We start from the raw sequence: 23,663 nt of genomic DNA on the forward strand, positions 1-23,663 counted from the left end.
TTCAATCTTTAAAAAAAAGAAGGGTGGAAATATTTTACTGCTATTTTAACTATATTTATGTGCTTTAGGGAGCTGGATTCTGACTACCAACTATACTTCGGGAGACTCATTTGGGTATATTTAGAAAGATCTTAAATTCTTGTGGTCTTGAGGGTGGTTTGGTGAATTAAACCCCTAGAGACTAGAAACTTTTTTTTTTTTCTTTTGGAACAGGGTTTTACTCTGTGTTCCAGGCTGGAGTGCAGTGACAGTAACACAGCTTATTGCAGCCTTGACCTCCAGGGCTCAAGCAGTCCTCCCAGATCAGCCCCGCAAGTAGCTGAGACTACAGGTGCACACCACCATACCCGGCTAATTTTTGTGTGTGTGTATTTTTGGTAGAGACAGGGTTTCACTATGTTGCCCAGGGAGGCCTTGAACTCCTGAGCTCAAGTGATCCACCCACCTTGGCCTCCCGAAGTGCTGGGATTACAGATGTGAGCCACCTTGCCAAGCTTAAGGCTTTTGTCATTGTAAAGGGTAATATGGCTCCTTCAAGTTCCTAACTGACCCCTCTCCCATCCCCAGTAGTTTATGCTATGGGAGAATCAGACTCCTTTTCAATCACTGCAGCTATGGTCTCCCAAGGAACGTTCTGGAAAAAGAGAACAGAACTGCAATGGAATGCAGTGATTTCTGCTGCTTGATCCTGCATTTGTAAAACAGGGTTACTATTAATATCTATCTTATGGGGTCTTTGTGGAGGTCACAGAAACATTGTTTGTGGAAGTGGTTTGAAAATGGAAAAGGGCTGGTTCTAAGTCTTTGCTATTGTGAATAGTGCCGCAATAAACATACGTGTGCATGTGTCTTTATAGCAGCATGATTTATAGTCCTTTGGGTATATACCCAGTAATGGGATGGCTGGGTCAAATGGTATTTCTGGTTCTAGATCCCTGAGGAATCGCCACACTGACTTCCACAATGGTTGAACTAGTTTACAGTCCCACCAACAGTGTAAAAGTGTTCCTATTTCTCCACATCCTCTCCAGCACCTGTTGTTTCCTGACTTTTTAATGATCGCCATTCTAACTGGTGTGAGATGGTATCTCATTGTGGTTTTGGTTTGCATTTCTCTGATGGCCAGTGATGATGAGCATTTTTTCATGTGTCTTTTGGCTGCATAAATGTCTTCTTTTGAGAAGTGTCTGTTCATGTCCTTTGCCCACTTTTTGATGGGGTTGTTTGTTTTTCTCTTGTAAATTTGTTTGAGTTCATTGTAGATTCTGGGTATTAGCCCTTTGTCAGATGAGTAGGTTGCGAAAATTTTCTCCCATTTTGTAGGTTGCCTGTTCACTCTGATGGTAGCTTCTTTTGCTGTGTAGAAGCTGGATTAAGAAAATGTGGCACATATACACCATGGAATACTATGCAGCCATAAAAAATGATGAGTTCATGTCCTTTGTAGGGACATGGATGAAATTGGAAATCATCATTCTCAGTAAGCTATCGCAAGAACAAAAAACCAAACACCACATATTCTCACTCATAGGTAGGAATTGAACAATGAGAACACATGGACACAGGAAGGGGAACATCACACTCTGGGGACTGTTGTGGGGTGGGGAAGGGGGGAGGGATAGCTTTAGGAGATATACCTAATGCTAAATGACGAGTTAATGGGTGCAGCACACCAACATGGCACATGTATACATATGTAACTAACCTGCACATTGTGCACATGTACCCTAAAACTTTATAATAATAATAAAATAAAAATAAAATAAAAAATAATAAAAAAAAAGAAAATGGAAAAGGGCTAAGAGTTATCTCTGCTGGAGAAGCAGCACGTCACTGGGAGATCACCAGGCTGAGGTTGCTACTTAATAGCTGGGGATTTTGGGCAAGTCTTTTACATGCTCAGAGCCTCAGTTTTACCATCTGGGAAGTGGAAATTATAATACCTCTTAGGCCTCTGGTGCAGATGCAAAGTGTCTGCAACTGTTTAGCAAACAGTGAAGTGCTGCATTCTTTCATTCAGAAATGCCTCACAACATTGACTATGTGCCAGGCAAGCTGCTAGGAGCTGGGGATGGAGTGAGAAATTACCAGAAGAGCAGTTCTGACCTTGATGACACCTCTCAGCAGCTCTGGCTTTAGAACCTGGAGGCACCACCAGGCTATAGGAAAATTTCAGCAATGGTGGAGGGAGGTGGGAAGAGGAAGTTTCAAGGAAAGGTGTGAAAGAGCAACTGGGTTTCCACTGTCCAGGCCATGCAGGGTGGGGAGTGGGGACGCTGAGGAGCTGGGAGTCTGTCCTTTGTTTGATGAGTGGTCTGAGACCAGTGGAGGCACAGGAATGGTGCTGAAGGGAAGGAATGATGCTGGGCTTGGATCAAGTAGGGACACGGAGGCTGGAATGATGTGTTGCAAGACCTGGGATGAGAAGAATGGTGAGAAAAATGCAAGATTTGTTAGGATTTTTATAGATATTGTGGTTGTGTTCACGTTTACATGATTTGCACTGTTTTTGTGCAGTTAAGGCTGGCATGAAATGGGAATGCTTGGAAGGTCCTGAGTCCAGGTCCAGACAGGCCCTCTTCACTCCAGTCTGTTATCCAAATGATCTTAGCCACCAGAGGGAGAGGGCTGGGAGGGCAGACGTTGGCGGGATTCTCTCAGGAATGACTTCCCTGTGATTTGTCCAGCAATTTCTCCCTGCAGCCAAACCAGAAATACCACTGAACCTGAGGTATTTGGCATGGGTGATGCATTCTGAATCTTTGAAGGGCAAATAGCTGTAAAATAAAAATGGTTCCCTTAAAAGTTCACTGACTTAGTCCTTGGAGCATGTGTACAGAGGACGGGTCCAACAAGGCTCTCACTTTTTCCAAAGGAGCGTCCCCAAGCTAATTAAGAGCAAGTGCAAACAGATGGGAAGGGCGTATTTCCTAATAGAAATAGGCTCTCCACCACAAACCACCATCAAATTAATAATAAAAAAAAAAATCCCCATCTCCCCCTTACTCCTTCTTTTGGAAATTGTCCCTTCAAGTGAGGTAGGCATGCTGAAGTTGTTTTACTCCAAGGAATTTAAGAGAATCAACATGTTTTCCTTTCCTGGTTGCATCTGCGGTTGAATTGCTTAAAATATTTCATTTCTTAAAGTAATCTCGGCTTGTTATGGTAGATTTTTTTGTTTTTGTTTTTTGGGTTTTTTCCTTGGAACTTAAAAAAAAAAAAAAAAGGCGAGAAGACCAGCTCCAGGAAAAGAAAAAGAAAAAAAAAACAAAAAAACACAACTTCTAGTTGTCAGAATCGGAATCCTTATCAGTTATGCTGGGAGACAATGAAAACATCAAAAAGCACATACAAGCCATAAAAAATTCAGGTCCTCTGAAGCAATGTGGGACACGCTTGGTTGTGCTCCTCATTTGCATGCCAGTACCCACAGTGCTTTGCAAGCTCCTAGATCTTTCGGAGCAGCCCCAGTGTCTGAGCTCTAGGGAACAAAGCGAAAGGTTGGAGTGTGCTTCTGGGGAGAGAGGGACGTTTGTGTCTGCACAGAAAAGCAAGGCGGGTGTGGGTGAGAGAACTTCTCCCACAGTAGTGATTAGCAGCCAGCCCTTGAGGGCTTAATCACAGGCTTGAGAGCTGTACCTGGCCTTTTGTCTTATTGTTCTGTTGCTTTTTTGCCTTCCTCTTCTTCCCTTTCCCCGGGATGCTGCGACGGTGAAGGTAGACTGTGCAGGGAAGAGGAGAAGGATGCCAGTCTTTAGAAGTCCTGGCTGTGCTGCTATATCACTTGCCTAGAATTGGAGATTTGTGTGCAGTGTGTATCTTCTGGCACTGGTCCTCCCCTCAAAGCACCTTGGCCTTTACATCTGTTCCCATGGACAGTCCATGTTTGGTCAATGTGAAGAACTTAGGAGTGCCATCGTGCCTTCTGCTGGGGACAGGGGTTCCCCTTAACCTTGCCAGTGGGGCAGCCTCTGACCTCACTCTTCCCACCCACACACGTTGCCTTTCCCTCCAAACCTTGCTCTTCAAAGAGTCCAGCCGAGCCATTGTCTGGATGGTCCAAATTCTCGAGGTGGCTTGGGGATACAGGACTCAAACTAAGAGCTGGGGGAGGAGAGAAGTAAATTTGGCTCCTGACCAGGCCCCCTCAGCCTTCTGGGTGTATCACATACCACCCTAATTTCTCCTGCCCTTTCCAAGCCTGTCCTGTGGGGTCAGGAGATACAGAAGGGTTGGTGACTATTATACAACTTGATTTTAACAAGACCAACCGTTCTGGGGCATTACAAAATACAAAAAAAATAAAAGTAAAGCTCAATCTTTGAGGTTGCTACCTGGAAGGTTTTTCTCTGGGTTTGTACTTTGATTTTTGAGCTGCGCTTTTCTCAATGCTGTGAAGGAGTTCTTAGGCTAGATTAATTTAGCAGTAGCAAGATCTGGGCAGAAGAGTTAATGTGTATATGTGTCAGCTCTGAACCTACCCCCTGAAACTCCCAGCTTCAGAGGTAAGATAAAAGTCTGCCCCTACCCACAATTTAGAAGCAGGCTGCCCTGCAAGCCGGACCCAGCCAACAGATTTGTTTGCTTCAGCCTGTACACACTGTTGTACAGTGTGTTGAATCAGTTTCCAACATTTTTTGAATCAGGAGCTTTATAGCATTTCTTAAAACATCTGAAGATCTGGCCACACAGGCCGACATTTCTCATAGGAACCACCAGCCTGGGTTGCATAGATACAGCCCCCTAAGTGGTAGGGGGTTGGGAGAGGTTGTATCTTCTCCTGCTGGGCCTGCAGTCTCTGGTCCACCACAGTCCCAAAGGCCTTTGGTCTTAGACTGCCCACTCCACTTCCGGATGTTCCTATCCCGCTCTTGCAGGTCTCTGCACACTCAGCCTTGGCTGGGCTCATAGACAATCCCTGAGTTTTTCCACTTTGTTATCCATAGCATTGGTATAAGGGTGTCCAAACCCTCAGCTGTGACAGCTTTTCATAGTGGGGAGAGAGAGGCAAGACTGAGGGCCCTGACTCACAAGCCCTCCCAGCTTTTCTGTCCCAAATAAAGCAAATGCAATTTTTTCACCTGCTAGAGCCCGAGGGGTTCTCTCTGCCCCCACCCACCTCCTCCTGGAATACATATTTCCTTTCCTCTGATACCTAAAGTATTCTGGGGTGAGGAGTAGGTTGCAAGATTTGGATTTTTAAAAATTCTTTCCCAGATTTGTTGTGTCTAATTTGGGCTGCAAGCGGTGTTTGGTGTCAATGACTAACCACTGTTTGGTCTGCACAGCCATTTCTGTTGAACTTGGATAGTGCTGAAAGCCCAGTTTCCCCAAATAAAGTCTAAATACATTTACACATTTATTCCCACATGTGTCTTTGTGTTTCTGCCTGTCTTCTCACACCTCACACATGTGTGTGGATGGGAACGTCCTGGAGAGAAAAGGGGCAGGTAACTTGAGCTTCTACTGTAAACTTCAGAAGAGAAAAAACATCAGCAAGTTGACCCAGTTGGATGGTAAGAGATAAAGATGCTTCCAAGAAAAGATGTTAGAATGAGAGTTTGGATTGGAATTTGGTTGTTTCCTTGTGATTTAACAGACAAATAATATCACTAGACAGAAAAATGGGACATAAAATAGAGAATTTGGGAAAATATGTGAAAAAGGTCACTATCAAAATTACCCCTCCCCGCAAATCCATCCGGGATTCTTTATCAAAATCAGAGCTTTCAGTAGGTTTAATATTCGCCAGTTTCTGAGACAGTTATAACAACAGGTGATGCCGGGCTTTAATAACACGGATGATGACAGTTATTATTTACATATTGACCCCTTTAATCCTTATAACAACTCCATAAAAGTGATATCTCATATACCCATTTTACAGGCAGGAAAACTGATGCTTAACATGATTAAGTAATTTGGCCAAAGCCCGAGAGGTGGAAAGGGATAGAGCTGGCATTTAAACCCATGCTGCCCTCCAGCATATCCTGGGCTGGGACAGCAGAATGGGTACCCTCCTTGCCAGCTGGCTGGAGTAAGAATCTGACAGACAGCCCACCTTGGTCATGACTGGCTTGGGGACTGGCACAGTGGAGAGCCCAAAGGAGACAAATGGCATATTTGGCCCACAATTCCACTGCTAAAACTGACCCTCAGGGATGTGCCATGAGAGCCACTGCCAAGAGAGGCCCAGTGGCTCCTCTCCTCTCTGATGAAAACTTGGACCTTTGGAGATTAGCCCACTCTAGGCTATTTGATAGAATGGGCCACAGCCTGGGCAATTCAGGTGAGTTTTGTTGTTGTTGTTGTTGTTGTTGTTTTTTAATAAGACAGGGTCTCACTCTGTCACCCAGGCTGGAGTGTAATGGCACGATCTCAGCTCACTGCAGCCTCAACCTCCCAGGCTCAAACAATCCCCCCACCTCAGCCTCCCGAGTAGCTGGGACTGCAGGTGCCTGCTACTAAGCCTGGCTAGTTTTTGTATTTTTTGTAAAGACAGAGTTTCACCATGTTGCCCAGGCTGGTCTCGAACTCCTGGGCTGAAGCAATCTGCCCTCCTCGGCCTCCCAAAGTGCTGGGATTACAGACATGAGCCACTGAGTCCGGCCACAGGGTGATTTTTTCAGCCTAAATATCTGTGGCCAAGCTATGGGACACTGAATGTGCTCACTGTCTGAGGGTGCTGGGGTCTGACTAAGCTGATGTGGCCATGCCTAAAGCAAGGCCCGGATGGACAGACGGTCAGAACTGAGAGAAGCCACGTCTTCCTCTGTGTCTTATCTGGAGACGGCTGGGAGGGTGGAACGGGGAGGCTGAGCTCTGAAGCATATGACTGGGGACCATCAGTGACTACGAAGTTGGGGCTAGGTGACTATGTAGTGACTGTCAGATGTTGGCAGCTGCTTAAACAAGCTGAGCTGGGCTGAAGGCTCAGCTTTTATATACCCCTTCCCATAGACATTGAGCACCTAAGGGGGAGGCATTGTGCCAGGGACCATGGGAGAGACCAAGATGGACAGGTAGGTTCTCTCTGTAGCCGCTTACACAATTCCTCTTTGGGGAGCCAGCTCTAGGAGAAACTCAAACTTCAGTGAGTGACAGCAAGTCATTCTAATTGGGAAGTGTGCACCCAGGGTCAGGGATCATGTGTGTTCATCTTTCTCACGCCCCATGTGAATCACAGAGCTGGGCTTTTAGTAGGAGTTAAGTAAATGTTTGTGGATCAATGACTGCTTCAGTCAATAATTGAATTTTTAGGGGCTTTTGGAAGGACTTGTGGGAGAGGAGGAAATTGAGCGTATGTTGTATCTGTTAAAATTAAACTTGGTGCTAGTAACAGACATCTGAATTAACAGTTGCAATAAATAATTAGAGGTTTATTTTTCTACCATACAACAGTGTCTGGAAGTTAAGAATCCATAATTCACATGCATCAGGGACCCAGCCTTCTTTTATCTTTCTGCTCTTTGGTCTTAAACTCATGAATTCCAACCCCAAGATTGCCTGACAGTAACAAGATAACTACTGGAACTCCATTGATTACATCCATGTTTTAGGTAGGAAGAAGGAGAATGGGGAGAATGACAGCCTTTCTAGAAGACTCCCTTGACCTCCACCAACATTTCATTGGCCACTTCTAATTTCAAGGGATATTAGGAAATATATTCTCTTGTCTGGGCACATTCTCAATCTGAGTAAAATCTTGCTTCTGTTAGTAAGGAAGAAGGGAACAATAAATTGTGGGTAAAAAACTGCAGGCTCTGCTTTGCAAGATTGGGTCTTCTTTATGGAGAAGGAGAAGGAAAGGAATTCAGCAATGCAACACTTATTTCACTCCTGTCCTCTGAGATGCACAGCTTTGGGACATTCTTTACTGTGACCTGATAATGTGGCAAATATAAGGCATCGGTGCCTGGGGCACTTAATTAGTTCCTTCACTATTCAAATCCTCCTGCCAAGGGCTTGGTTAATTGCATGGACTTCTCCTTCATTATTTTCAGCTGTTTAAAGTGCCTCTAAGAACACTCATCCTCTATTTTGTGTAATGAAGCCTCTGGTGAAAAATGGAGTGTGACAGGTATGTGGACAGAAATGCCCTGCAGGGGCGGGCAGAGCTGGCTGTGTTAGCCAGGCAGGTAGATGGACAAATAGATGGATAAAGTCTTTGGTAAACATGGAGCATTACTCAACAGCAAATTTATCACCTCTTGCTGACTCAAACCAGCTCTTGCAGAATATTTAATGACTTCTGCTAAACAAAACACTAGAGTTTCTCACTTTTTAAAAAGTCTACAAAAATTAAAGCTACTGTGTAAAACGAGTGCCAAATTTCCACTCATATGTTTGTTCAGGTTTCTTTGCTTTTCCCCCAAACCAAAACGAAATAGACGCTATCAATTTTCCCAAGATGGCAACCTAACAGCTAGCCAGGTGTTCTCAGATAAGAAGGGCTCCCTTGACACAAAGAGCTTAACAGGGTTGGGATGTTTTCCAGTTTTCTTTTCCCAGGGTTAGGGAAGCTGGATTGAGGTTTCTGAAGAGGAGAGGCAGGATGGTGGAATGGGAGCCCATGGGCTGCTTCTGCCTGTTGTTCCTCTTGATGAACTTGCTGATGGGGTGGATCCCCTCCTGCTGAAACCACCAGCTTCTACTAGGTGTGCTGGAAATTATCAATCCTTGAAGGAGGTGAGATTATCCTAAACCCCAAACCTCACCAATATTCCAGTCCCTGGAGAAAGGCCTACTGAAAAGAGAATAAATTATTTATGTCATTCTTACTAGTAATTTTTACAAACATCTTCCTTTCCAGTTTCACTATAAACTCCATACCAACAGGAAAATGTCATTATTGCTCCCTGTTCCAGCCCTTTTCCCAGAACATAAGCAGTGCTCAGTTTGCTTTGTGATTATGTAGGTAATACCATTTCGTTTCTTTCTGGAACAGCATCCAACTTGGCTTCTCCCTTACCTTTTGTTGTACTTTGACGTATTTTCTCCTAGACATTTTCTTCGTGTTTTTTTTCAGTGACTGATGCTCTACTGGATATGCAATTGCGTATGCTTTGCCAAGTAGCATTTTAGGATAGTATGTTCCCATCTGTGTTAGTATAGGCTAAGCTGCTATAACAAAGAGGCCACAAAACACAGAGGTTTAAATAAAATAGAATGTATTTCTCTCCATATGACAATCTTAGGATAGTCCAGGGCAGGTAGGCAATTCCATTCCACAAGGTCATAAGGAGAACAGGCTAGAGGAGCAGCCCTCTCTTCCTTAACACGTAATTTCTGAATCTTGGTCCCAGTGAGTCCTGTACTTTTCATCATTTCCAAGCCAGAGAGAAGAGGGAAAAAGAATAGAAGACACGCAACTTTCTCATAAAAATAAAATCCAGAAGACACACATTTCACTTCTGCTCACATCTCCTTGGCCAAAACTTAGAACATGGCTATAGTTACCTGCAAAGGAGGCTGGATATGCAGTCTCTAGCTAAGCAATCATATGTCAGAAATTGGCATTTCCAAATACCCAATGGATATTCATCAGGATATACAAATGAGAAGCTGGAATTCCTGGGAATTCTTAGAAATTTCTGAAATAATAAGTTATCCTTTTTTAAAAAAAAAACTTTTATTTTAGGTTCAGGGATACATGTATATGTTTGTTATAAAGGTAAACTCGTGTTATTCTGAAAAGACTTCCATTTGCAGGCATCACTGCTGCCCAGAGCTCCCTGCCACCAGCCATGGTCAACCCCACTGTGTTCTTCAACATTGCCGTTGATAGTGAGTCCTTGGGCTGCATCTCCTTCAAGCTATTTGCAGACAAAATTCTAAAGATGGAAGAAAATTTTTGTGCTATGAACACTGGAGAGAAAGTATTTGGTGATAAAGGTCCTTGCTTTTACAGAATTATTCTGGGGGGTGTGTCAGGGTGGTGACTTCACACACCATAATGGCACTGGTGGCAAGTCCCTCTACAGCAAGGAATTTGATGATGAGAACTTCATCCTAAGCATAGAGCTCCTGGCGTCTTGTCCACAGCAAATGCTGGACCCACCACAAATGGTTCCAAGTTTTTCATCTGCACTGCCAAGACAGAGGATGGATGATATCATGTGGTCTTTGGCAAGGTGAAAGACGGCATGAGTATTGTGGAAGCTCTGGAATGCTCTGGGTCAAGGAATGGTAAGATCAGCAAGAAGATCACAGCCGCTGACTGTGGACAACTCTAATAAATTTGATTGTTTTACCAGACCATTCCTTCTGTAGCTCAGGAAAGCATGCCTCCACCCCATTTGCTCACAGCATCCTATAATCTTTGCACAGTCTTTTGGGTTCCATATTTTCCTTATCCTCTTCCATGTCTAGCTGGATCACAGAGTTAAGTTTATAATTACAAAATAAAAACTAAGTAACGGGAAGAAAATAAAAGACTTCCAGCAATTTTTATACTTTTTATTCATTACTATGGATATCTAAAAGAAATTGGTTTAATAAATAAGAAATATTAAGTTTAGTGAATTTATAAACAACTATAGCCTGAGATAAAAAAAAATCAAACATTAGAAAATACCAGTGAACATTTTTGGGTAATATTCAAAGAATGTGACATTCAGATCTCCTAGCAAATTTAAAGCACTACACAGAAATCACACATTGAAATTGCCAATTAAGGGCGTATTTTGCTTCCCAAATTTGTTATTTCCTAGAACATCACTAGCAGGATTTGAATAAAGTATACATACATATAAACCTAATACTGTTTATTTTATTTCCAAGAATGACTTGCCATTAGCATCAGTCAGGGCCAAGAACACACACTTAGAACAGGACAATAGCTACAAGCAAGATTGACTGATCAGCTCTTGACTTATGTGCTCTCTTATGTGCTATATGCTCTTCCACCTGCCAGCCTTTCCTGCTCTTGCTTTTCATTTGACATTGATGGATTCAAACCAGTGATGTCTTTATGTTGATCATTAAGCTTTGATTCCTGCAGGATAATTACAATACTTTTCCCCAATTTCTTGACTGATCTTTCTTTCAAGATTTGGAGAAACATAAAAAATTCTCAAGAAATACTGGAAAGGAATTCCAGCGTGGAAACACTAGTCAGGGTGTATGTATGAAGCAAAGGGAGAAGGTTCTATTACAGACAGGAGAAAATGGGCACTCAGAGTCATCTCTGCTCAGGACTAGCTAATAATTTGTAGGCTCAATGTGAAATGTAAATGTGGAGGACTCTTGTTATAAAACTATTAAGAATTTCAAGGTGGCAGCCATGGAGCATTAAACCAAGTGTAGGGCCCTTGTAAGTGTGGAGCCCTGTATGACTGTGTAGGACCCACATCCCTGAACCTGGCCCTGTCTCTGCTACATTGTATCATTTAGAAATCTGAATTGATGTCCGTTTTAATGGCTGCATAGTATTTCATTGTGCAGATTTACCATAATTTCTATAACAATTGCCGTATTCTTGGCTATTTTTATGGCATTGAATGAAGCAATCTTTTCAACACCCCTCAGGAGCTGCAGACCACTGTTGACAGGGTTTGAGTATGAGCTAAGGCAAGAGAAGCAGAAACCAGGACCAGATGGGAACTCTCAGGAAGAAGGCAGCATGGTCATGAGCAACACCAAAGACAAATCAAGCCAAGACAGGGTCAGAATACATCAGTAAGGGAAGAATGGCAGACAAGGCAAATGTGGGCCAGTCCTTAGAGGTGGGGCCTCTGATAAGCTTCCCAAGGAATCTTGCTCAACCAAGTGCAGTTGTTGCCTTTTGCTTGGGGCAACCTGGTTCTTCCCAGTGTATCCTTGAGCTGATCTCTCCGAATTTCAAAGAGCCCATGCCTGCTCAGGCCATCTCTATTCATGTTGGATGACTGTCTCTCTTATAAACTCTGGGCAGACTACAAATCAGTCCTTAGGGGCTAGGAGAGGAGAGGAGAGGATAGGCTGGATGATCACTTTCTGCAAGTCTCCAGAACCTCCTGTTGACTTCTGTGTGATGGTCAACCTGAGACGTCTTGTTCAGTGCAAATGAATGTGTTCTTTTTGGCTGACAGTTTTAGTAGGAACAAATGAATATGAAAGAGTAGGAGACACTACAAGGTAGGGAGGAGAAAAGCATAGGGAACAGTTGTCTCTGGGTCCGAGACATCTCTGACACTGTAATTTATAACCTAAATGATCTTAGTCAATGCGCTTAGTTTTTCTGTGCCTCATATGTAAAGTGGGAGCAATGTCCCATTTATTTGAGGGGTCAACACACCTTTGCTGTAAAGGGCCACATAGTAAAATAAATATTTTGCACTTTTCAGGGCCTAGAGCTTTTGTCACAACTACTCAACTCTGCCATTGTAGAGTAAAAACAGCTATAGACAATATGTAAATAAATTGTGGTGGTTATGTTCCAATAAAACTATATTTACAAAAACAGGTAGCTGACAATGGTTTGCCAAATCCTAGCCTGTTTCATAGGACTCTTGTGAGAATTAAATGAGATATGTGTGTCAAACGCTACTGCAGGCCCTCCAGGATAAGAGTCATTGTCATGAGGAGTAGGACAGACAGAGAAGAACAGGTGAGAGAGTTGTTCACAGCCTCGCAGGCTCTCAGGACTGGCCCCCACTCATTTGCTAACAATGCGTCTTTTGACGATGTCCAAAGGGTCTTCCTCATCCACTTTTTCTTCCTAGGAGCCAAAGTACCAAAAGGAGGAATTTTGAGGCTCTAATAAACAGATATAATGAAACATTTCTCTTCTATATTAGTCATTCTGTGTAATTATTTCTGAGGATGAATTATTTCCAAGATATATTTACAGACACATGGCTGCAACCATGAGACACACCTTTGAGAATTTTCCAGCTCTTCTTTTCCATGCTCTATGTTCTTTTTTATTCGTCCATTCATTTTTAAAACATTTTATTGTGGTAAGAACGCTTTACATGAGATCTACATTCTTAACAGATATTTGAGTGTACAATATAGTATTGTTATATCTAGGCACAGTGTTGTAGAGCATATCTTTAGAACTTATTCATCTTGCATAACTGAAATTTTATTCTTGTTAAATACCAACTCTTTTCCTCTCTCCCCCTAGTGCCTGGCAACCACAATTCTATTCTTTGCTTCCATGAGTTCGACTATTTTAGACACCTCTGTAAGTTCTTAAAAAAAAATCTCTCCTCTTCAATATTGTCAGCTAAGTCCTCCCAGGGGAACACATGGGGAGAAGTTATCTCCAGCCTGAGACCCCATTGGTAAGCTGCAAAAGGTTGGAGGTCATTCAGAGTAATGGTGTCTAAGCAGAACTTGATTTCTGCATTTTTTTTTTCATCATAGAATCTCCTAAAGAGCATTTTAAGATGGAGAATCTGGTCTTGGGTAGGACCTAGGAAACTGTCATTATTTAAAAGGCCCCAGGACTGTATAGTCCTAGCTACTTGGGAAGCTGAAGTGGGAGGATCATTTGAACCCAGGAGTTACAGGCTGCAGTGAGCTATGGTCGCATTACTACGCTCTAGCCTGGGCGACAGAGCGAAACCTTATCTCATAAATAAATTAATTAATAGTCCCCAGGTGATTCCGTGGCCCAGCCAAGTATCTTCTTAGTTCTAGGCCAGCCTCCTCCACTTAACTTCTCTGTAATAGTTCCCAAACCCCACTCTTCAAAACTCCTAGCCCCACAGTTGCCTGCATTGCTTCCTCTTTTCTTTGTCTGCTTGCTTTGTTAGCCAGAAGGCAGAGAGCACGAAGGCATGTTAGTACCTGCAGTGATGGCCCTGCACTCCAAGAAGGAAATGAGTTCTCATCGGCTTGGCCAGCTGGGAATGCTGGAACTGGTATTCTCAGCCTGTGGACTCAAGAGAGCACTGGGCCAGGAGGGTTTCAGTGTTTCCAAGTCAATGCCGAAGGCACATACACTGGTGGATGGGAAAGTCATTGATTTTTCTTGAGATAATACCTCAAGTGTATTTGTTCAGTGTCTTTCAGAACCAAAGCCTTGTCTGATTTATTTTTATTGTTTTTTTGTTTGTTCCGAGAAGACAAAGCTTGTCTGACTAAAGCAAACCTCAGTGTTTTACTGTTCAGTAGCTCCTGGGAGTCAGGTTGTTCACATCCCTCTGTTAAGTGCATTGATGCTTCAACAGATACTTAATGAGTACCTACTGTGTGTCATTGTGGGCTATAGATAGCTTTGGGAGAGTCAAAAGACCTGGTGGTTTCTGAGATGGCAGCCTGGCTCCTGGAGCCTGCAGTTCCCCATGGAGGGGCCTCTTAGTTCTAATCCCAGTCCTGCACAAAGAAACCAATCCCAGACAAAAGTATTTTAAGAAAACTTGGACCAAATGCTCAGCAAAACAGATTTGTTGTCTGGCCTTGATGTCTCACTTCCTGTACCTAATTCTTGCCTTAGTTCCAGCGAGCATTTATTAAGTGCCTGCCACATAACATTGTGCTAAGTGCTTCCCACCTACTGGCTGATTTGATTGATCTTCCCACAATCATAGCAGGTGATATGGTTTGGATTTGTGTCCCCACCCAAATCTCATGTTGAATTGTAATCCCTAGTGTTAGAGAAGGGGACTAGTGGGAGGTGATTGGATTATTGGGGCAGATTTCTCCCTTGGGACTGTTCTCATGTTCATGAGTGAGTTCTCAAGAGATCTGGTTGTTTAAAAGTGTGTAGCATGTCCTTGTTTGCTCTCTTCCGCCTGCTCCAGCCATGTAAGATGTGCCAGCTTCCCCTTTGCCTTCTGCCATGATTGTAATTTTCCTGAGGCCTCCCCAGCCTCCTGTACAGCCTGTGGAACCATGAGCCAATTAAACCTCTTTTCTTTATAAATTACCCAGTTTCATGTATTTATTTATAGCAGTGCAAGAATGGACTAATACAGCAGGTATGATACCCATAAGACAGATGGGGAAATTGAAGCTTGAGAGATGATTTGCCTGACAACAAAGCTAGCTCCCAACTCCTGTGCTAAACAGACTCCCATAGCTTCTGTAACTACCCAGCTTCTACCATAGCTTCTGTCACTACCCAGTTAATTGTGCTCCCAGGTCAGATCTCGTCTTCTCCTTTAAGGCCTCAACCCTGGCCTTTAAAAATCAAGTATCCTGTCACCATGATGCTTGGTGGGGAAATAGTGCATTCACTATTTCAAAAGAACAGGCCTTGTGACTAGAAAACCACTCCTTTCCCTCCAGGTCATTATTCTTTCTGGGGAATCACTAAATCCTGCTAAGCCCCTGCCTCTCAAAGTATGGTCTCTGCACTAGCAGCAGCAGCAGCACCTATGAACTTATTAGAAATAAGTAAATTTTGGGGCCCCACCCTGGACCTACTGAATCAGAATCTCTCAGGATAGGCTCAGGAATTGTGTTTTAATAAGTTCTCCAGGTGGCACTGATGCATGCTGAAGTTTGAGAACCACTGGCCTAGATGGGATGCCTCAGGTGCTTCAATAATAGCACAGTAATGTGCACTTACAGACTGCTGGCTCTATAAGATATCCTGACAAGGGACAACAAAGACAGTGAGGGTGGCACTTCTGTGTTCAAAAATGTGTGAACATTGCATATGCTGCTTCCCTCTTGGAAATTCTTAAAGATATTGGCATACTTAAGACCAGAAAGAGTCTTGCAATAGGAAGAGCTGCTTAACTTTACTCAATCACTCTCTCCTAAATTCAGTTTTAATTTTAATTATGGAGTTTTTCTATTTTTTTATAATTTCAACTTTTCAGGGGATACATGTGCAGGTTTGTTACACAGGTATACTGCATGGTGCTGAGGTTTGAGGTACAAATGATCCCGTCACCCAGGTACTGGGCATAGTATCCAATATGTAGTTTTTCAACCCTCGCCCTCTAGTAACCCCCAATGTCTATGTTCCCATCTTTATGTCCATGTGTACCCAATGTTTAGCTCCCACTTGTGAGAACATGTGGTATTTGATTTTCTGTTTCTGCATTAATTTACTTAGAATAATGGATTCCAGCTGCATCTATATTGCTGCAAAGGACATGATTTCATTCTTTTTTATGGCTGTGTAGTATTTCATGGTGTGTATGTACCAGATTTTCTTTATCTAGTCCACCATTGATCAGCACCTACGTCAATTACATGACTTTGCTATTGTGAATAGTACTGCGATGAACATTCAAGTTCAAGTGTCTTTTTGATAGAACAATGTATTATCCTTTGGATATAAACCCAGTAATAGGGTGCTGGGTTAAATAGTAGTTCTGAGTTCTTTGAGAAATCTCCAAACTGCTTTCCACAGTGGCTAAACTCATTTACATTCCCACCCACAGTGTGTGAGTGTTTCCTTTTCTTCGAAGCCTTGCCAGTATCTGTTATTTTTTGACTTTTAAATAATAGCCATTCTGATGGGTATGAGACAGTATATGCCATTGTGATTTTGATTTGCCTTTCACTGATGATCAGTGATGCTGAGGATTTTTTCAAATGTTTGTTGCCCACTTGTGTGTCTTCTTTTGAGGAGTGTCTGTTTATGTCCTTTTCCCACTTTTTAATGGGATTATTTTTTGCTTGTTGAATTGTTTAAGTTATTTATAGATTCTGGATGTTAGACCTTTGTTGGATGCATAGTTTGAGAACGTTTCCTCCCATTCTGTGGGTTGTCTGTTTACTCTGTTGATAGTTTCTTTGGCTGTGCAGAAGCTCTTTAGTTTAATTAGGTACCACTTGTCAATTTTTGGTTTTGTTGCAATTGCTTTTGAGGACTTAGCCATAAATTATTTGCCAAGGTTGACGTCATGGATCTTTTCTTTTACAAAATACCTGTTGATATCCCAAGCAACTAGTAATGTCTAGCACACTTTGAAGTGTTGATCACTATGATCCTCAACTGTAGATCACCCTATAGCTTGAGCTTGTTTAATCAGAATTAAATTCCAATAGCCATATCAGAAATTGAGAAACATCATACAGAATTGTTTTAAAAAGTCACTTTTGGATCCATACAGAACCCTGTGTTGCACAATTCCATGGGACAGCCCTGTGAACATGGTCCCCTGGAGTTGGGCAACCCTGAAGTGTGGACCTATCATCAAATATTGGATTAATGAAAGGCAAAGGAACTAAAATGTTTCCATCTATCAGAAATAATTTAGAATCCAGGGGCGTGGGGGAGTCTAAGGAGAGGGTTTCCAAGATATTTAACTCTTTTAACTTCATGGAAAATATTTCAGGATGAACTTTGCCAATTATAACTAAGCCAATAAATACAATTACATTAAATGTAGTCATATTCCTGTTCCTGCTCCTTTGAACCTAGCTAATTTTACATTATAAAAGCATTTGATGAGACCACTTTGTATTTAGGTAACATCTTTCATCCCCGAGTCTCCAGGGTCTACTTGGGAGATAATTGGCAAGTAAATTCCCCAATGCAGAGGTCCCTCCTCTGGTGGAATGGTGAGTCTCTAACAGAAGAAGGAAATTTGCTGACACCAGAGTCACCGGCTAACTATTGAAGATGGTATCAAAGCTAATCAGCAGACAGAAGAGCCAGTCTGGACAACATGACTGTGGGCTTTATATTTCTGTGAATTAATTTAAGAAAAATAAAAGGAATAGTTATTTCTTGTTCTCTTTGTGGTGCTCTAAGAACTTCACATTTAATCATGAGATGCCTGCTACCTCCAGGTCCCACTCATGCCTGAGAAGTGCCCCAAATTACTTTGCATTAGATACTGGTTCCAAGTTCAGCAGGGAACCAGAAATGTTAGATGCACATAAAAGTTGGGCATAGGGAGGAGGTGAGAAGGGCCAGCTTTGAGTTCCCTTCTACTTGGCAGGTGTCTTCTTTTTCTCTTATTTTCAAACAAAGTTTATTATTTCCTCCTCTATGAGAAGAATATATTCTTATTATAGAAAATTTGGCAAAAATAGAAATGCAAGAAGCAAAGAAACTCCCATGATCCAAAGAGAATCACTATTAACAATTTGATGTATTTCCCTCCAGTCTTTTTTCTATGCATTTTAAAAAACAGGATTACAGTCACACTGTATGTATAATCCTGATTCCAGGGTATTGTGGTTCAACCTAGGCATATGCCCATGTTTCTTTTCAAACCCCACATTAACAAATGACACCATATACCCTTGAAGGCAAGGACAGCGTCAGCTCTTGCTCATCATAGTGACACCAGGACCTGGTACAGACCTTGGCACACAGTAAATGTTGTTGAACAAAATAACAATGAAGAGTAGGTCATGAAGTGGATATACCAGAATTTATGTAACCTGGCTTCCAATGCAGACATGAAAGTGCCTCCAATTGTTTGCTGTGTTAGGCAATGCTTAAATTTTGTTATGCTTATTTTCTTTTTCTATGATGAGATTATTATCTAGAGCAGATACTGTCAGCATCTAGCTGTTTTCCCTCAACCTTTCTGAGGGGGACCTGCAGACAGTCCATGGGCAGTCTGCTGGCTTCCTGTGTCACCTGTCTGAGTTTGTTCTCTGCCGGTTGAAGCATACTTGGTCTATGGACACGTGGAATAGCCTGAATGTGCTCACGTTAATGTCCCTGAGCAACCCTCGGCCAATGGGAGTGGGAGTTACTGGGTAAACATCCCAGCTTCCTTGCTTCTCAGGGTGACAACTGTAAGGTGTGTTCTACACAGTCTGTCAAGTGGTTCTAGAAAGATGGAACACCCAACTAGTCATAGTGTCCAACTTATTAGCATGTCCATATATTGGCTTTCGTCTCATCCTTGCTTTCCACATTCTCTATTCCCTCACCATGCTTCCTGGGATCACCTCCTAAAGAAACTGCTTGCACCAAACCTTTGTCTCAGGCTCTACTTCAGGGGACCCCCAACTAAACATTATTAACATTGGACAGAGTCTCAGAAGCAGAATTACTAAGTTAAACCAGATGGATTCCTTAAAGATTCGGGACACATATAGATTGGCAAGTAATTTCCATATGGGGGTTTTCAGAGCCCTTTTACTAATCTCTAATTATACTCAAAGAATCTAGACCCTGAACTAGACCCTCAGGAAGAGGAGGAAAAGAAGTCAAAGCACTCACCTGCCAGGTCTGCCCTGTAGGATCGTTAAGCAGTTTCGTTTGAGTTTGTTCTTTTGTTGTTCACTTTTCTCTGTTGTTTGCCTTGCTTCATTTTCTCGTGTGTTCCTGGACAGAGGCCAGTGGTTATAGAATGTTCCCTTTTGTCTCTACAAATGGAAAGAGGGGGAATTGACTGCAGCAGAGAAAAGAATCTGGGAGGAAGGATGAGTGAAACATTGCTTTGGAATATTTCAGCTTTGGGTCTCTGTAACAACCAGTTTGGTATTTTCAAGGAAAATGAAAGAAATAGACTGTGCTATAAACAGGTTTTTGTCATCATTAAACCCTTGCAATCTATGAAGAGTATGCACTGTTGTGTTCCAAAATAAAGCTGCATGTTTGGGGATTGTCATAGTGACCTAGAAATCACAGTTTCTCCAGGGAAACATAGGAATGAAGTTTCCTAACAGCTTTACCACTAAAGCCATGGCTGCACACAGAAAAAGGACTGAGCCTGTTTTCCCAGAAATTAGAGACAAATTACCCTTTTTCCTAAGGTTGCCTGGACATTCCAAGAAAGCCTGGTCAATCTTTGCTGGATGGACATGGAAAATAGACGGTTGAGCACTTACCTTTTGTGTCCAGGTGCGGAATCCTTATCTATCCAGTTTTTGCACATTACGTGTGATGGAGATTTTTTTTCTTTTGTTTTTGTTGTTTACAGAATGAAGAGAAGGATGCCTTGGTCAAGGTCAGCTTAAAGTCAGTTGTTAACTTAGATGTGCCCTTCCTCCAACCAGAAAATGGAAAATGTCAGATGCCTCCCAATTGTCCTGGGTCCATGCATCCTTTCTAAAACTTCCCCAAACTCTTCCCCACTCTTGAAAATTCTAGCTTACTCATATATCCATTTTGGGGGGGAAGGGAATCACACCACACCCACAAACTGGGTGCTTGGCTGCCTGCAGGAACAACTCCAGCAGAGTTCTAGGTTGGGCTGATGTGGGAGCACCCCGTGTTGTGGTGGAGGAGGCTGTGTGGCAGAGAAGGCTTCATGTTTACCAAACTTGACTTCTTTTTCCTTCTGGGATGCACAGCTAGACAATGCATCCCAGCCTTCATCACTGTTCCCTGGACCACGTGATTGGCAGAGGGGAGATCTATGTCATTTCCAGCCCTGGCTCTGTCTTCTCCAGCGCTTCACATTCTGTCTTTCCACCACTCTTACAACTGGCTGTGCAGCACTCCCAGGCCGCATGGGATGAGGGAAAATGACAGCAAAAGCCTGGTCCTTAAGTCATGGCACAGGAGTGACCCATGTAAGAGAACTCCTGGCCAGAGACATCAACACGAGACATCACATGACTGAGAAATAGTCTTTCATCATGTGAAGGCATTGACTTTTGGAGTTATTTGTTATTGCAATGAATCTACTCTGACTCATACATATTGCAAGTATCTGTTGCCTCTTGGCGTGTGTATGAGTTCGCCTACATGGCAGAGTCAGTTCTGCTGTTTGTCCCACCAAGCTCACCAAAGTGATTGCATGAAGGATCCTTCAGTCACAAAACAGTGAGAAGGGCATGCGAACAGCATGCAATCAAAGCATGTTCTCAATATCATGGGTGCACAGGAGTGGAAGTGTTCAGTTCAACTGTGACCACAGGGATGAGAGGCCACATGGCATGAGGAGGGTAGTGACTCCAATCAGATGTGCAACCCATAGAACCCCAGACTAACTTTTGGACTATCTTTGCACTTAAGGAAGCATCAGCCTGGCATCCATTAGCAACCCAGAAGCAGTTGGAATCTGTATTGCAGTCTCATCATAATGCAAAGCAAAATTTACAATTCTTTTCCCCTTCTTCTGAGATATAGTGCACACCCTCGGCTGCTTCCCAAGCGTCTCTTCTCCGCTATGCCAAACCCACCCCCATAAAACCTCTCCCTATACCCATTCCAAGCTGTTGTTCTAAACTTCTCCACCTCTTCCTGCCTTTTCCCAACTACTCTTTTGTCCCGGTAAATAACTCTCCACCTTCTCCTCTGCAAATCAAGCCGGACTTTCTGGCCTGCCTGGACTTAACATTTCCTGTTACGACTCATAGGCTCAATTCGTGAGTTGATCATAGACCCAGAAAGGTCCAAAAATGAAAACAGATTCTTCTTAGGGGTGTGTTGAGGGAGTGGCTATAAATATTTACACATTATTATCATTACTTTTTTTTGGATCACAAATAGATTGTCAACTCCACTGCTTGTGAGTTAGGCAATCTTGGGTAAATTCTTCACCATCCCTTAGCCTCAATTTCCTGCCTTGTAAAATGGGGTTTATTGACCTTCTCAGGATTCTGGTGGGGAGTAAATGAGATGTGGTATGTGAATGTAGTTTGCATATACCCAGCAGTAAGCAATGTTTTTTCTGCCCTTTCTGAACTCGTGGCTCCTTTGCTTTATGTGAGCAGAGTTGGAGGTGCAGGCCTAGCCCAACGACAAAAAGGAAGGTAAACTGAGATGCCAGTCGTCAGCAGCACCGGGTTTTGATACCAGTTCCTCTGGATCTCACTCTTGAGTTTCCTGGTCAACTTTCAAGTGACCTTGAAGGGAGAACTGCATTTCCTGTGCCTCCAGCAGAGTGTTTCCACCACAAGGGAAACATGCCCACCCCTTGTCCCCCAGGGTGGGTTGTGAAGGTTAATGAATTGGTATTTGTGAAGTGCTTTGAGATCTGTGGATGAAAGGCCCTATGAAGTCAAAAGCGTAGGGATGATTATTAAATTGCCTTGCCTGAGGTCAGACAGCGCAGGACTAGGGGAGCTAGAAAGGGAAGACTCGTTCCCTTTCTTCCATTCCCCTGCTAGAACAACTAAGACCGTAACCTGTTCTTGTTAAGATGGGCTGTCCCTCTGTGGCTGGATGTCCTCAGGCCTCACATCCTGTCTCTTTTATTCCCAGCACCCTGGTTAGGACCAGGCTCTGGCTCCTCACCAGCCTGCTCATTGGAATGCCAGACAGCTCCCTCGCTCTTGGGGAGAGCTCTGGTTTGCTGGGTTTTTAGAAGCTCAGGGAAACTGTCGTGTGAGAGACAGACATTTTCACTTGACAGTGAGACCCTTCTTGAGAAAGAAGGGGCAGTTTCTCCTGTGCCAGCTGGACACCAAAACAAAGGAGGAGCTTCGCTGTGGCTGAATTTGGGGGGTTGCATTCTGCACCAACCAGTTCTTTTCTAAACCCCATTTTCTTTTCTCTGTCTCTCTCTCTTTTGCTTTCTCCATTCAACCAGCTTGGCAGTTGCAATATTTGTTTTCCAAACATTTCCTCCATACCTTTGTTTTTTCCTTCTCCCACATTGGCTGTTGTATAGACACCTCATTGTGCAATTCAGACACCTGTCACTTTCGGATGTCAGTGTGGCTGTTGCCACACTGATTAGTTAAGATGAAGAAAAAAATGCAGTGCCATATAAATAAAAAATTAGAGACTGTCACATTGTTTAAAAAGGGCCCACCTCCCAACGCCAGATCTCGGCAGAGTGGCGTCCTTCTCTTTCCTAGGTATCCCAGCTAAGAGGACCACTTATAATGTCTTGTTTTTAGTGATTAAGTGGTTAATGATTTAATGAACTAAAAAAAAAAAATCTCATTTGTTGCTTCCCTTGGACTTGGAAAAAACCTCAAAGAGCTGATTTTCTGTGTACCTCAGTCCAATATTGCTACCTGCTGGGATACGAACACAGTCTCTAAATAAATTGCTAGTGGCCTTAGGCGGGTGGAAGAGTCTCCCTTTGATCCTGCTCGAGCGGATGAAGTCAAATGTTCAATCAATCAATCACGTTCATAACTTGCAGCTACAATCGAGCTGACAACAGCCTATTATTTATTTTTAAAATCATATATTTCATTATTGCAAAACACACAGGCTCTCACGAGGGGGAAAGGACTAAATTATTGATAAGCCATATAGATGACGGAGTTTGTTGTTTCTGACACGCTTGTCACTAACTATTGTCAGGAACGATTTACTAAGATGTAGAGTCAGGAAAGTTGGCGAGGGATGTACGTCGCGCCAAAGCAGAGACGAGGAGAGGAAACTCTAATGGCCTCTCTCTCTCTTATTGAATTCTTGTAGGTAAAACGCAGCTGAAGGCAGAACAGGTTTCTATTGCAAAGCAACACTTGAAAAGCCCCCAATTTGATTGCTACAGAGCAGGAGATTTGGTTCTCAAAATAGCCATGCGTTTGGGAAATGAATTTTTGCTGGTGTCTGTGCATTCCTGGAAATAACAATCGTAGCTCTCCAGTATTCCCACATGGGCCGGGGCCAGGCATATTTATTCAATATTGTGTGTTGGGGCGGGGGCAGGGGGAGGCGATGTGCAAATGCAGCCTGAAGAAGCTGGCGTCGGGGAGGCCAGCTTTGGGTTCCTCTTGTTTTTGGAGGTGGGAGAAGATGCTCTCCTGCCGTACCTCCGCCAGGGCCCTGAGCTGGCAGGGCGTCTGCGATGGAGGTGTCTTCCCTACGGACCTGCAATTGAAATTCTCTAATGGGTTTAGGGGAAGGAAGAGCAGTCAGAAAACTGCTGACCACTCCTTTCCGTGTGCCT

At 43.1% G+C, this 23,663-nt stretch overlaps 1 long non-coding RNA gene across 1 annotated transcript; it reads right to left on the reverse strand.

Moving 5' to 3' along the window:
- Positions 1-10,441: 10,441 nt before the first annotated feature.
- On the reverse strand, positions 10,442-19,319 carry LOC134740184 (uncharacterized). The gene is made up of 2 exons (XR_010127468.1): positions 19,082-19,319; positions 10,442-12,700 (listed from the first exon to the last, which is right to left on the reverse strand). It is a non-coding gene; the product is annotated as an uncharacterized LOC134740184 (long non-coding RNA).
- Between the last annotated feature and the right edge of the window lie 4,344 nt (positions 19,320-23,663).

Source organism: Pongo pygmaeus, chromosome 8 (assembly GCF_028885625.2).
Source record: "Pongo pygmaeus isolate AG05252 chromosome 8, NHGRI_mPonPyg2-v2.0_pri, whole genome shotgun sequence".
NCBI classification, from domain to species: domain Eukaryota; kingdom Metazoa; phylum Chordata; class Mammalia; order Primates; family Hominidae; genus Pongo; species Pongo pygmaeus.